This window comes from Kogia breviceps, chromosome 4, assembly GCF_026419965.1.
Source record: "Kogia breviceps isolate mKogBre1 chromosome 4, mKogBre1 haplotype 1, whole genome shotgun sequence".
NCBI classification, from domain to species: domain Eukaryota; kingdom Metazoa; phylum Chordata; class Mammalia; order Artiodactyla; family Physeteridae; genus Kogia; species Kogia breviceps.
The window spans coordinates 87,077,680-87,090,480 of NC_081313.1; the positions used below are offsets into that span (position 1 = coordinate 87,077,680).

General features: G+C 39.1%; 1 long non-coding RNA gene across 2 annotated transcripts in view; it reads right to left on the minus strand.

Moving 5' to 3' along the window:
• LOC131754746 (uncharacterized) overlaps nucleotides 1–9,357 on the minus strand; it is a 33,063-nt gene extending 23,706 nt beyond the window's left edge. For both annotated transcript variants that reach the window (XR_010840538.1, XR_010840537.1), the window contains exon 1: nucleotides 8,850–9,357. This is a non-coding gene — a long non-coding RNA (uncharacterized lncRNA). The remainder of the gene's footprint in view (nucleotides 1–8,849) is intronic.
• Between the last annotated feature and the right edge of the window lie 3,444 nt (nucleotides 9,358–12,801).

Here is a 12,801-nt window from a genome sequence, read left to right on the forward strand (position 1 = left end):
ACACACATCACTTCCACTCAAATTTCATTGGCCAAAACTTTATCATCTAGCTTCACATAACCAAAGAAAGACTGGGAAATAAGTCTAGCTGTATACCCAGGAAGAGCAGCAAATGAATTTCAGTAAATGCACAGAAGTCTCTGACACATTCATCTTTCTGAAATAGGACTCAGAAACTTGCCCAGGGACAAAGTCTTCACTGAAAGAATAAAGTCCCAGTCCCCAGTCTAAGTGTCAAGACCTTCATAATATGATGCCACTATTGTTTAAAGGCTGAATTGCCTGAGCCCAACCCCATTATGCCATAAAGAGAGATGCCTTTTATACTTACTTCAAGATCTGACCCCAAAGAATGATAAGTCTTTCCAATTTTTAAGAGATTGTTTAACTAATCAAAGCAGCTATATTAATATCTGTGTCAGTGGCATTGTAGATGTTTTCACTTAACATCATAGGACACTTGAGAAAAAACAGCCCAGCTAAATGCTGCTAAGAAAAACACCAGTCATATTGACTTATCAGCTGTGACCAGTTAACCAGACCAGTTCATTTCCAAGTTCATCACTATGGCTGTCTTGACACAGTAACTTCATATGAGAACAGCTGCAGCCAAATCAGCCATGCAGTCATCTCCACTCTAAGTAAGGTGACAGACAGACATAATCAGATTATCACAGACATAGTTTTATTATTTCCATTCAACTAAGTTAATATAGGAATGTTGTTGAGGAATTAGATCCAAATCTTAGAACTAGATAAATCCTACCCTTACAGACCACATGAATCTGCTTCTCCTTTTATAAAAGAACAAAAGCACAAATCCCAACTACCTGTCACTTTTTTTAGAGGAATTATATCACTATTAGCCAAGGATATAAACATTGCAGCAGGAGATATGCCCCAGCTTGCAGATGCAAACTGTCAGTGCTCTCTGCATTACACTATCCTCTCTTTGCAACATCAACTCCAGAGTGTAGTCAAAACAATGGAAGTTGAGAAGAGATTTTCTGAAGGCAAAGTGACATTCAGCCACACAATCACTCAATTGAATGAGCGGAATTACAGTTTTTGCAACTGGAAGGGTGTCACTCAAAGTGACACCTGGCCTTTTGCTCATTGGACAGTCCATGCGTGTAATATAATAGGTCCTCCAATTGTTGGCAAGAATAGAGCACATGGTGAAGGCAACTATTGCCTGAATTCCAAATAGCAGGAAAATTTTAGTATTGGGTTCCGTGATTTACATTACCTTTGGTGTCACAAGTGAAAATGAAAAGAAAATAATCATAAACACTAAAGAGGAGATAAACAGATACATTCTTATGATTTTTAGCTCTGCTGAGGCATTCTCCATTATTTTTTGGTGGGGACTGGGGAATAAGAACTAAGATGATTTCCCTAACTACGCATCCCAGAAGGAAATATTATCCTAAATGTTTAGACATTTAGGATGACAGAGGCCAAGATCTCTGTGTGTGTGTGTGTGTGTGTGTGTGTGTGTGTGTGTGTGTGCAAAACACTTGAAATCAGCCTTGCAAATGAACTGAAATTCACTCATAGCATGCAGTCATACCTGTTCACTACCACTAGCATGGTAGAAAGGACATCAGAAACCAGCTGGAAAAACTACTTCAAAAATGGAGGGTTATCGATATGTCCAATACTGTTGATAGCTATTAATGATTACAGTAGTAGGATACAACAGTCAGATCTTGTCAGTCTAATTTGATGTGTTCCGCAATTCAGGCTAGAACTGATATTAGCAATCAGGAAAGAGAAGTGCTAATAACAACAATGTAATATATCGCATTATATTCTTACTATGTGCCAGTAATTTTACCAAGCATTTTACAATCACATTGTCATTTAATACTCTCAAAAGCCCTATTAAATAAAGATTATTTCCCTTCTTTTTGTTTTCAACATCTTCAGTGGAGTATAATTGCTTTACAATGGTGTGTTAGTTTCTGCTTTATAACAAAGTGAATCAACTATACATATACATGTATCCCCATATCTCCTCCCTCTTGCATCTCCCTTCTTTTATAGAAGATATCCTAAGGCTCAGAGAGTTCTTGTGATTTTCTTTAAGTCACACAACTCCTAAGAAGAGGAACTGGGACACAAAACAGGATAACATCACATAGTGCTTATAACTCCTCTGCCAGTGATGCCACCTCACACTGTGGTATTTATTATTCTGAATTTCCAACTTTTAAAGAACTTTAATAACTTTGAGAAAGGACCTTACGTAAAAGACTAGGAAAACCAGCAACTGCATAACCAGTGATAAAGTTTCTTCAAAATTATACCAGCTACTGCAACCTGAATATAGCTGGTCACCCTCATGGAATTTTACACATAGTGCTGCATTCAAAGATAGAAAAATTTAATTCCAGAAATCTTGACTAACTAGAGATTTTTATGCATAATTTCTTAAAACTAAAGTATTAGGGTATCAGGGACAGAATATACATAGCATTCAACATAAAATGCTTTCTACATATCTTATTTGACATGTTTTCTTTCTCCTCAAAATTTACAGCTACCTTTCTCATAATAATCAACTCTGACACTCTGCCCCCTGCAACTGATGAATAAAATTGTCTGCAGACAAAAGCAGGACAGCATAGTAAAAGCACAAGCTGAGTTGCCAAGCCTTTCTGTGGGATCTTAACTTCTCTGTGCCTCAGTTTCTTCACCTACAAAATGTGAGTAACGATAATATCTCACTCTGGGGTTATTGTGTAGATTCGACAACTTATATGTAAACATTTAGGAAAAAATGTCTGACACATGGCAGATGCAAAGTACATGTTAGCTAGTCTGTATTGTTACAGCATCTCTCTGGTTATATCTTGGTAGTATTCCATAAAGACAAGTAATCTCTATATGTGCTACCCTGAGACTCCTCCTGTTCACCTTATGGAATCTCATACTCAGTTTCCTTCCCCATCCTTTACCGAGGTGACCATGAGTCCTCTTGGGCACTATGACCCTTCAACATTTCTCTTAGGAAGTCTAGGAGCAAAACTTGTCAGCTTTCTGAGGTGATCCTAGCCTCCTATAGAGTCTGTGTTGCTGGTAATAATAAGGCAAAAGGTATATTCAGTTAATTACTTCCTTCATGGGGCTGACAGGTACTAGAAGCCCTTGCTAAAGCAACAAGAGCAAAAATGGGATCATCTCTTGCCCCCCCCAAATTTCTGAGCAGACTGAGTGTACTGAGGTCTGCAAAACCCTGAGGAACGGGTGGCTAGAGAACCAAAGCAACTTTGCTTATGATCACCATAGCATTCCTGAAACAGACAAGGAGGGAAGTTTCCCAGTTGATTGTAAGCAGCCTCTTCAGGGTTTTATTGTTGTTGTTGTTTCTGTTTGTTTGTTTTTGCAATCTGCTTGTCCCTAGCTAGGAAGACCTTACGTCCTGGGAGGTTAGACTCCATGAAATTGAAGCATAGCCATATCATTTTAGCTGCTCAGATCATGCCTGCATCTCAGATCGAAGCTTAGTTGTCTGTGTTCCTGGAGGCTTGTTAGAGTTGCCTCTTCCTCCTCCAGAAAGAACTGTGATGTCTCCTTGGTGTTTAGTTATAAAATCCAAAAGGTTGCCTATTAAGTAAATCGGCTTCAAGTGACCATGCTTTGTTTTACTGCCCCCTGGTGGATGACCCCCAGTCCCAGTTGCTTCAGTCTCAATACTGAGGTCTAAATATGTTCCTCTTGTTGATTCGTAGCTGTCAATTCAAAATGTGCGTCTCAGCTATTCTCTATGGCAGTTCTGGTGAGTTTGAATCTGTGGATGACCTGAGTGCCTGTAGGCTCTCAGTTAGTTTCCCTGCTCTGAGGCTATTTATCTTTGTTCTATTTCAGTGGCATTTCTAACCACTTTTAGAGACTTTTCCTCCAATCCCTGGCATAGCACCTCCTATCAATTTCACAGATTTCCGGGGGAGCTGGCCTCTACCCATGTGCTCAAAGCTTGCTTAATTCCAGTCCCACAGTTGCAGCCAAGTCCCCAGAGATGTTTTTGTCCAGTGAGATAATGCAAAAGCTTTGAATGAGCCCAAGCATGGCTGTCACTGACATCCCTTTCCAAGAACAACTCCAATTTCCTCATAAAGGGGTGTCCATCAAGTCAAAGTTAAAATTCAGTTTTGAGCCTTTTTGTTCACAAGGGAATATTTGAGTCTTCCTCTGTTAATCCCCAACCATTAATCTCAAACCAGCCAATTGGAGGCTACAAAACACAGACTGATAGCACCAGATCCACCCCTTCCAGAAGATGGTTCCCTAGCAAGCCAGGTGCAACAGCCATCCTCCCTCTTAAGAAATTGTAGCCATTGCATGGACTACCTTAACTTTATCTCATCTGAAAGCTTTGTCTTTAAAAGCAATCCGTAGCCAGTTAGAGTCTGGCTAAGAGTCAGTGACACTATGGGTGATCTGGCTTATACATAATACAAGGAAATCGTTGTCTCCTCTACTCTCCCCTTTCTTATCTCCAGTTTCTTCCCCAGCAACTCACCACTCTATCCTCATTGCCTTAAGTTCTAGCTGTTGGATACCCCTTCTTATTTTACTGTTTTCTTATTGATGTCTCCTGACCTTCTCATCCAGAGGCTTTATCTTCTAGAAGATAAGAGACTGAGTTAGCTCTTCTTCTCTTGATAGTTTTGACTAATCCATCATCTAATAACATACAGTTGAATCTAAGTTCTACCTGGACATTATGTGTATTGATACAGGTCAATTCTTGTTGTTCTCCATCTAGTTCTAGAACTAAATTTCTCCCAAACCTCTGTGTTTATCTTTCCCTACTATAGGTATATTCTATAGACAGATATATGCATAATTGAAGCAACACCCCTATGTGTCCATGTTTTGTGAAGTGGCATTCAGTTGAAATAACCGTGCAATCCAATTTTCTTAGTACTCATTCCATATAATCCCAAAACATGGATAGTCATAGTGAAATTATGAAATTAAGTTAGTTATAGGGTAATGATTTGGATGCAAAATCCCATTTGTAGCCCAAATATAGCCGGCTCCCACTTGGACCAGTCTCTGTAGAGCTTTGTATTCAGTGAAACAGCAATCTGGCCACAGAAGACCTGAAGTATTATGTAGATCTTGATTGTGAATTGCTTTAATGGGTAATGTGGGCAATTTACACAAAATTTCACAGGAATTCATCTTAAATATTATTTTTTGACATGTCTTTTTCACCCCAGTACCCCTTTCATGGAGAGAACGATCTTTCCCTGCTTGGTTTCTGCCATGTTTCTTTGCTTCCTAATCTGCCCAGTGTGGCTTACACATCTAGAGCTCCCAACTTGTGAATCTCCACACCATCTGCAGTCCCCATGAAGCAGAGTTTGTCTCTGCTCAGAGTGCTTTTCTCATTACAAACTGCTCTCACAGGAATTATGTTGAATAAAAACACAACTTCTCCACCTTGTTAAACTTTCAATTTATAAACTAAAATTTCACCTAACACCCAACCACTGAAATTATTCTACAAATAGAAATTATTTTCAATCACTTCTTCTGGATGGCCTTTCTTATTTTAAGCTACGAAATCAATTTAAGATGGTCCTAAATGGGGAAAAAAATCATAAATAGTTGACAACAGGCGTAGTCTATCATTGGAAATATGAATGAATGCTAAAGCTATCTTAGATGAACAGACAGTTTTGGATTATAATAGTTACATCTTGCTTAGAATATGTATGTGGGAGTATGTGTAAGTATTTTACTAATATAGAGAATCTCTTGATGTATTGATATCCACATCTCTGTTTGTTCACTTACACTTATACATTTGGGAATACCTGTGCCTGGTGCTGTATTCCTGACTCTCAACAGGATTTCATGACCCTAAGGACCAATTTTCGGAGACCAGTGTATCTTGTCAGACTAGATCTGAGGCTAGGATCTGAGAAGAATACTAAAGACTTTGATGGATTATCACTAAAATTGAACTGTGCTGAAAAGTTATAAGTCTTCAACTTCCCTCAGTCTTAGAGGGGATTGATTACTAGAAGGATCATCAAAGTCACCAAGCTGTCCTGAGCCCTAAAAAGTACATTAAAAAGGGCATCGTCTGCCAAAAATGTAAACAAGTATAATATACATTCCAGGCATATGAAGTTCAGGCACTAATCATCTCAGATAAATGATAAACAAATGATGAGTTACATGTAAATCAACAATGTTGTCAAAACATTGCCCTTTTAATCCCAGATAAATGATGAAGTTTATAAAAAGAGATTTTTGAGGGTTGTGGAAGATTGTTTAAACATACATGGAAAGTGGTCTAAGTGCTAATCCATTGCCATTTATGTAAACTACACTTCTATCATCAGTCTTTGCTGCATAAAATTGCCTCATCATTTTATAAATCTACAGACCTAGTTGAAAGTAGTCCCTGCTGGAAACAAATTTTTCACATTACGCTTGAACATTTTAAAGTCCCCTCTACATACACGTAGTGACACAGTCTTGAAAACCTCGGCTCAAGACATGACAAACTTTAAAGCACTTCACAATTTTTATAGGGTGTCACCCTCTATCCAACTCTGAAAGATCTAACGATACAGAAATACTTCCACATCAAGATGTTTCACAAGATACTTTGTAAATGAATCTGGATTCTACTGAAGCTGTTACACATCTGCTTTGCTTTACCAATGAAGAACACAAACATGTTGATGGTTTCAGTCCAAATCCTTTTTGCAAACAAGAAGGAAATGCAGAATGTTCAGCTGATTGCTAAGAGGAAATCCATATGTGTTATTTGCTTTCCATGAAAGACAGGTCCTCTTGCTATTTAATTGATGAAATGTTGTACACAAAACTGACAGTGATTAATACCATTCTAAGAAGCCATTTTAAGAGCTGTAAGTGTAATGCTCTGGAATATGTTCTTTGACATTTACATTGCTATTTGCTAGGTATAAAACCTAGTTCTTGCCTTAAGCATTTATATTGGGGGAAAAATGTTAAGTAATTTCAAATGGCAATATCTTCCTGGGGAGCCAATTTTAAAAGCCAGGAGCCGATCACTTTTCATCCCTGATTTCCTTGTTACAAACAAGCAGGTAAACATTGTGCTACAAATTCATCTAAAAATATTTATAAAGCACCCAGTGGATATTTTATGTGATTTCCCCTTGATTTGCCTCTTCCCATAAAGAGGCCAGATGGGCATAAAATGCCCCAAATCTAAGAGGCTCAGAGTAAAGTGATTGAATTCTTAGCAGTCTCTTCCGTCCATGGTCGTCTCCCCACATATGCACATAGAACTCTGCTGGGAAGTCTGTACTCCATTGAGCTTTAAGACAATGCACAATGGCTCTCATGTTTCCTTGTTTGATGTCAGCTCGAAAGGAGGTAGGGTTCAAGCCTGGGTTTTCTTTTGTAATCTCCAGCATAGAGAAGGATATGAAGAGCTTGATTTTTCTTCAAAGGATTCACAGTTCATTATACTTAAACTGTGACCTCGCAGACTCCCTCCCCCACACCCAGTGCATTACTGCCATCCTGAATCACTTATAGCTAACAGAGATAACAAAGTCTCTCTTTTGCATCTGCCTTAGACATTATTGCTGATACCACAAGTATTCAGACACCAGAATCTTACAAAAACAAACCATGCAAAATAAATCCAACAGACCCTAGTGCCTGAGAGTCTTGATAAGTGCCTAAGTGTCTTGATAAAACCATCATTTTCTGCTCTGTACTTCCCATGCCTCATAGAGAGATGAAGGCAGGCACCCCAAACATAAATAATTTTAGGAGCCAAGCAGGTAGGTACAATGGGAGAAGAAAGCAAGGTGACATGAGCATAATGTTAAAGGTTCCAAATGCTGCCTTTAAAAAGGCAAAATTGCAAATAGGATGAGCTGGCAATTAACACTGGCCTCAGTGACAGAGAAGTCACAGGGTCTCCTGGAGCCTGTGGCACGCTTGCCCATCTAAAAATGTCAGCAGTTATTAAGCTCCATCCAATTGTATAGGAGAAAACATAAGCCCAGTATTGCCAGACCTTACAGTTTGCCAAGAAGCTGGAAATCAAGATTTTTATGTGAATTCTCCCAATTTTTAAGTTTTTTAAAGTGATGACAACTAAGTCAACTGAAAGAAAAAAAACATCATTTGGTGGATTTATAAATGTTCAGGCTAAACTCTCATCTGTAGACCAGATCAGGTCCACATGCTGAGAGTCTGCACCTCTAGTCTTGGCAATGCTCAGAAAAAAAATTTCTGATTTTAATTCAAGCACAAGATCCATTACTACTTAAACTAAGGTCTTGATACTGAGAACACTTCCAAAAGCTAAATCTGGAGTTCTGCTATTCAAGTCTGCTCTGACATCTCCTGTAAGAGCCAGACTCTGTAAAAACCTAAGGAAGCTAATTCCCTTGTCACCTATCATTTATCTTGAACACTGGAGGATGGAATCCATGATATCAAATATAAATACCAATGACCAACTGCAGATCAATTCAGCTTCTATCTACTAATCTCTTCAACTATCCAGAAGTTTTTTAAAGGAGAGAACAAATCATAGGGAAAGATGAAAGATAGTTGGGTTGTGCTGATAATAAAAATCAGAAATGGCAGTGAAGGCCCAGTAAGCATTTTGAAAATTGGAGAAACAGAAGGATTAGTTTAGGAGCAATGAAATCAGTGATATGGTGGTAATTAAACCACTTGAAAAACTACACGGCATTGATGGCATTCGAGTGCGTTCATGGGCCACCAACCAACTGAAACTTCCTCCTCCTCTTGATGCCTAGGCATATAGGATTGTTTATGAACCACAGCGTATTTTTGTTTCCTACCTTAGCCTGCTTTACTGCATCAGGGTCCCAGATGCCGGTACATACACACACTCTCACTCCAAACACATTCTGAGTTCAAGGACTGAGCAATCAGCTTTCCAAAAGCCAACAGAAGTCTTCCATGCCAGGTTCAGCCCTATTTCTGAAGATTCAGACCAAGGGAAAAAGTAAAATCCTTTATCCAAAACCTCCTTGCTTCTGGGAGGGCCATAGACTGCCAGCTGTCTTGTGCCAGCCCCTATATGATTTGTCTTTGACAAATACATATCAAACCAAATAGCTATAGGCCAACCAATTAAAAAAAAGAAAAAAAAAGCAGAGACCCAGAGATTCATGCCTGCTGGTGAAAACTTCAGCAGGCATGTGGGTAATATGAGTATGACAAGCTGGCAGCCCACAGTCTTTTTGAAGTGAAGAGCAAACAAGCTGAGGATTTTTATAATGCAGGCTTTGTCCGGTAATTCAGCCAGAAGCTTTACCAATACCGCTGCTTCCAAAAACTAAAACACATGGGACCAAAAGCACTGCAACTTAAAGCAAACAAGATTCGCAGCCAGAACCAGCATTCCCAGCAGCTGAAGCGTAGACACGCTCTGCCACTAAAAATAAAGTAGTGGCTAGGTTTTGAACGTCTCCCAGACAGACCAAAGTAAATGATGATGGACAATCATAAACTGTAAAATGAACTACTACAAGAAACGATGATCAGTATTGGAAGTAACGGCTACCAAAATCTCTCCTGGGGCGGAATGGGAGGGTCAGAAGGGGCCTCTGGGAAAGAGAGATGTCAGATACGAAAACAATGCTTAAAGGAAAAAAAATAAAGATACCACAGTCATTTTCTTGTGAAAAATGTAGCATCTTCTACCCTTACTCTCAGTAAATATATGTATATATCTCACAACTCAGCAAAGATAAATGGACTCGTACAGTAGAAGAATATGCAGTTCTAAAGTCTGCGTTCGAAACAAAGGTTACAGTCTCCATTCGTTTTATTGCTCCTCACAAATTTGTTTATCCCTGCAGCCCCTTTTCAAGGGTCCACATCTCCTGATGGCATATCAGCCTTCAGCCCAACTGAATTTGAGCCTTCAGTGGAACAAGCGACTGAAGAGGCTCTATCCTTTCCATTGAAGAGAAAATGCTCCTGTCATAACACTAAATCATAAATATCAGAAATAAATCATTCAATAAATTCCCAAATATTATGCTGTGACTGCCCAAAGGCCAAAATACTAGAGCACAACTAAGCTAAGAAAATGCCTGAATTTCTCTTGCAAAATGGGTCAGTGATCTCTCTCATTGAAAGGAGAAACTCGTCAGCTTTCAACAGGTGGCCCCAAAAAGCTTTAAACCTGCTAGGCAACTCAGTGATGCGCACTAAAGAGTAGGTAGATTAGGAGGGCGTAAAGGGCTATTTTGGCCAGAAGTGCATTCTTCTGGGAGTGTAATTTGTGTTCGTACATCTATCTGTACGATAGATTCCCCATTACAGTAATTATTATGAATTATAGATAAGCACTCTGTGTGTAATGTTCTGCTCTCCATTTCCTACAAATCAAATTACCCAGGGTTATATTGGATTGTGGACATATTTAGAAAATCCTTTTATGGTTGTTTGTTAAGTTTCTTTCTACCAAGAGGCTCCACTCCTTCCTTTGACCAGATGCCCCTGAAGTGCCAGCAGAGGGGGGCTGGTGCAGGGTGGGCTGACCAGGCCATCGAGTCACTATCCAGACCGACATGGGACTGATAAAGCCATCTTGACTGGGAAACAGTTGAACCATAAAGTTGGGCACATGGTAGGTGTTCAGGAATTACTTGTTGAATGTCTACATGGGTTATTATCCCAAGGAGGCTGCCAGCAGAAACAGCTTCTACTGAGAGAGCCTGCAAAACTGGACCCCTAAGCAATGACAGCTCTCTTCCTCAGTTGCTTGACAAGGGGTAAAATGAGCCATACCTGCCATTGTGAGTGGAGTAAGGGGATGTACCCACAAATTAGGTTATATTTACACATGGCTCCTATTATGAAGAATTAATCCCCAAGTGTTTAAACTTCTTGATCAACTTATCAAGTCCGATTCTGGGTACCTTTACAGCCCTTTAGATCATAATAATGGGTTGTGTGTACGCATGAATGTTAGAAGTCTGCCAGCAACCTGTAAAATCTTTAATTCTAAGGAGTTACAAGGACCAGAGCTACAGAGAAGGAAAAAAACCCTAGGCTAAAGCTACCCACTATTCCCTGCCCTTTCTATAAGTTGCTCCAGATATAAGATGCTCTCATCAAAACTTATATCCCTAAAAAAAAAAAAACTTATATTCCTTTCCCCCAGGACTATTTTATAGGTGTCAGCTGGTTGTCACATGAAATAAATCTTGCTATGATGTTTAAGACTGGCAAAGATACTCTGTAATAAAAGTAGCTAACATTTATTCAATACTTAGGTGTGCCAGGGACTGCACTTCATGCTGTATGTGTGTAATTTCATTTAATCTTGTTAACTACCTAATGAGGTTAGTAGTAGTATTGATATTTATCATTCCCATCTGACAGGAAATTTAGGCAGAGAGACTAAATGCCACTTTCTTAAATTTGCTCTTAAGTGAGTTCAAATCCAGACAGTGTTGCTCTGGAACCAGAATACTTAATCATCTATAAAACAGGTCACACTCCATAGTGTAAAAACGGACATTATCTACATAATTGTCTAAGTGTTATCTTGGGCCAGTAATTCTGGAATCTTCCCTGTATCTCATCTGTAGAACTGAGGTGGGATTGAACCACCTCAGTGGTTTTCAAGATTGGTCAAGATAGCAAGGCTCTGAGTCCTCATCCAGTTTCAACCCCAATATTTCTGCTTCTATCTTTTTATATGTAATATTTAGGCATAAAATTTATTTTGCAAGAAGGTTCTGAATCTTCAAACCTTTTGAAACTCACTAGTCTAGAACAGAGATCATAAACTGCTGACCCATGGTCTAAATGCAGCCAGCAGATTTTTTTTTTTGTTCGACTCCCAAGACTTCTGTTTTGCCTTAACTTGAAGTATATACCAACACTTAAAATTTGGAGTTTTTACATAAAAATTGAGCTTCCCTTGAAAAATTTGATGTATAAGCATCGGCAGACCTGCCCAGAGACCATACTGTGACGGGACATGCATTCTATAGTTCCCCGCAGCTCCCACTCACCCCACTTCACTCACACTATCCTTACCCAACCCCTGTAGACATTTGAGTTTCAAACCCTAGTCTAGATAATCTTTAAAGCCCTTCCTAGTCCTGAATGTATTTTTAACGGAATTGTAAACTTCTAAAGGAAAGGACTTTTTCTTATGCATACTCAGTATTCCTCAGAGCTTCTCACCAACATCTCTCTCATCCTCACCCCCATCTCAACACACACACACACACACACACACACACACACACACACACACACAAAATATTCAATACGTAATAGAGGTTCAATAATTGTTCTTTGTGTTGAAAAATGGCTTTCTATAGCATACCACTCGGTGATATTTACATTTTACTAAAGAATCATGAGCCCCCAATTTCTTAGCCCAAAGAAATGCATTTCTAACGGTGTATTTCATCATGCTGTGTGTCAGGCAAGCCTGCAAAGAAATTTTGGGGTTGAAGGATTCTGTTTGTAAAGCAATTTGTTTGCAACAAATAAAGACTTACTTTGGTACCCTAATTAATTAGAGCTTATTATAAGGGTATTCAAGGACTCAAAAGAGTATTATGGAACACCCTTAGAGATGAGGATATTTGGGAATAAGAAAACTCCAGCATGGTTCCAGTGGCCACTGACCTTATTGTCCCTTTAACAGGAGGACTTTATCTCTTCCCTTTATGGTGGTGACTCAGCTCCTTTCTGGCTGCATCTATTCCTCTCACTGGTATTAATTAGCCACCTTACCCTCTTCTCTCTATCATT